Source organism: Dendropsophus ebraccatus, chromosome 8, assembly GCF_027789765.1.
Source record: "Dendropsophus ebraccatus isolate aDenEbr1 chromosome 8, aDenEbr1.pat, whole genome shotgun sequence".
Lineage (NCBI taxonomy): Eukaryota > Metazoa > Chordata > Amphibia > Anura > Hylidae > Dendropsophus > Dendropsophus ebraccatus.
Window position 1 is genome coordinate 2,003,712 of NC_091461.1, and position 2,851 is coordinate 2,006,562.

The following is a 2,851-nucleotide window of genomic DNA, read 5'->3' on the forward strand; positions in this document are numbered from 1 at the left end:
GTTGTGTGTGTGGTGCTCGCCTGTGCTCTGTATTCACTGTATGTGATGCATCTTATCCTAAGATGCATGAGGGGGGTATGCTATCAGACATGTGAGGTTAGCAGGGGGCGGGGGTATGCTATCAGACATGTGAGGTTAGCGGGGGGTGGGGGGCGGGGGTATGCTATCAGACATGTGAGGTTAGCGGGGGGCGGGGGGTGGGGGTATGCTATCAGACATGTGAGGTTAGCGGGGGGTGGGGGGCAAGGGTATGCTATCAGACATGTGAGGTTAGCGGGGGGTGGGGGTATGCTATCAGACATGTGAGGTTAGCGGGGGGCGGGGGTATGCTATCAGACATGTAAGGTTATCGGGGGGTATGCTATCAGATATGTAAGGTTAGCGGGGGCTATGCGATCAGATATGTGAGGTTAGCGGGGTGTATGCGATCAGATATGTAAGGTTAGCGGGGTGTATGCGATCAGATATGTAAGGTTAGCGGGGGGTATGCGATCAGATATGTAAGGTTAGCGGGGTGTATGCTATCAGATATGGAAGGTTAGCGGGGGGTATGCGATCAGATATGTAAGGTTAGCGGGGGGTATGCGATCAGATATGTAAGGTTAGCGGGGGGTATGCGATCAGATATGTAAGGTTAGCGGGGTGTATGCTATCAGATATGGAAGGTTAGCGGGGGGTATGCGATCAGATATGTAAGGTTAGCGGGGTGTATGCGATCAGATATGTAAGGTTAGCGGGGGCTATGCTATCAGATATGTAAGGTTAGCGGGGTGTATGCGATCAGATATGTAAGGTTAGCGGGGGGTATGCGATCAGATATGTAAGGTTAGCGGGGGGTATGCTATCAGATATGTAAGGTTAGCGGGGAGTATGCTATCAGATATGTAAGGTTAGCGGGGTGTATGCGATCAGATATGTGAGGATAGCTGGGGATATGCTATCAGATATGTAAGGTTAGCGGGGGGTATGCTATCAGATATGTAAGGTTAGCGGGGGGTATGCTATCAGATATGTAAGGTTAGCGGGGGGTATGCGATCAGATATGTAAGGTTAGCGGGGGGTATGCGATCAGATATGTAAGGTTAGCGGGGGATATGCTATCAGATATGTAAGGTTAGCGGGGGGTATGCGATCAGATATGTGAGGATAGCTGGGGGTATACTATCAGATATGTAAGGTTAGCGGGGGCTATGCGATCAGATATGTGAGGTTAGCGGGGGCTATGCGATCAGATATGTGAGGATAGCTGGGGTATACTATCAGAAATGTGAGGTTAGTGTGTGTGTGGGGGGGGAGGCGAGGAGGGGATATGCTAAGTATAAGGTCTGTCTCCACCCGGTATCGGTAACATTGTTTATGGTGGAGGTTTTAACCCTTTATATCAAAGACTCCAATCTACCCCAAAATGATATCAGTAAAAGCTCCAGGTGACCGAGAAGCCGTGTAGCTGCACAGACAAGGGTCAATATGGAAGGGATTGATTCTTTATTGGGCGACGGTAACACATTACTGCTGTGGCCGCCATCACGTTCTATGCTGTGGTAATGCTGTACAACGTCTGTCCCTTCAGACCCTCGGGCCGGGGATGGACCCTGTGGTAATGCTGGATAACGTCTGTCCCTTCAGACCCTCGGGCCGGGGATGGACCGTGTGGTAATGCTGGATAACGTCTGTCCCTTCAGACCCTCGGGCCGGGGATGGACCGTGTGGTAATGCTGGATAACGTCTGTCCCTTCAGACCCTTGGGCCGGGGATGGACCCTGTTGTGGCCGCCATCACATTGTATGCTGTGGTAATCCTGGATAACGTCTTATCGCTTCAGACCCTCGGGCCGGGGATGGACCAGGGCAGTTTCTAGGTCACTTTGGCTACAGGGCGGATTTGAAAACTCCTGCAGCGTCTGTGATGAACTCGTATCAGCGGTGACAGCCCGCTCAGCTAATCACTGGTCGCATGGCTGTCCCATCTTAGTCAGTGATTAGCTGAGCGGTCACCAATGATACAGAAGGGGCAGTGGTCATCGCAGAAGGGGGGGGGGGGGGGGGGTAGAAATGCCGCAGGAGGACAACAGGTGTGGTGAGAACAGTCTTTCTTATTTTACTTCTTATTCTTATTACTGCAGCAAAATATCTAATGTTTTTAAGTGCCGGACAACCCCTTTAAACCCCCTTCCCCCACGTCAGCAAATGAAGACCCCCCCCCCCCAGCATCCCTCATGTGTCCAGTTACCCCCAGCATCCCCCATGTGTCCAGTTACCCCCAACATCCCCCATGTGTCCATTTACCCCCCCAGCATCCCCCATGTGTCCAGTTACCACCCCCCAGCATCCCCCATGTGTCCAGTTACCCCCCCAGCATCCCCAATGTGTCCAGTTACCACCCCCCAGCATCCCCCATGTGTCCAGTTCCCCCCCCCCCCCAGCATCCCCAATGTGTCCAGTTACCCCCAGCATCCCCAATGTGTCCAGTTACCCCCCCCCAGCATCCCCAATGTGTCCAGTTACCCCCCCCCCAGCATCCCCAATGTGTCCAGTTCCCCCCCCCCCAGCATCCCCAATGTGTCCAGTTACCCCCGCAGCATCCCCAATGTGTCCAGTTACCCCCCACCCCTCAGCATCCCCAATGTGTCCTGTTACCCCCCCCAGCATCCCCAATGTGTCCAGTTACCCCCCCAGCATCCCCAATGTGTCCAGTTACCCCCCCCCAGCATCCCCAATGTGTCCAGTTACCCTCCCAGCATCCCCAATGTGTGCAGTTACCCCCCCAGCATCCCCAATGTGTCCAGTTACCCCCCCAGCATCCCCAATGTGTCCAGTTACCCCCCCAGCATCCCCAATGTGTGTCCAGTTAC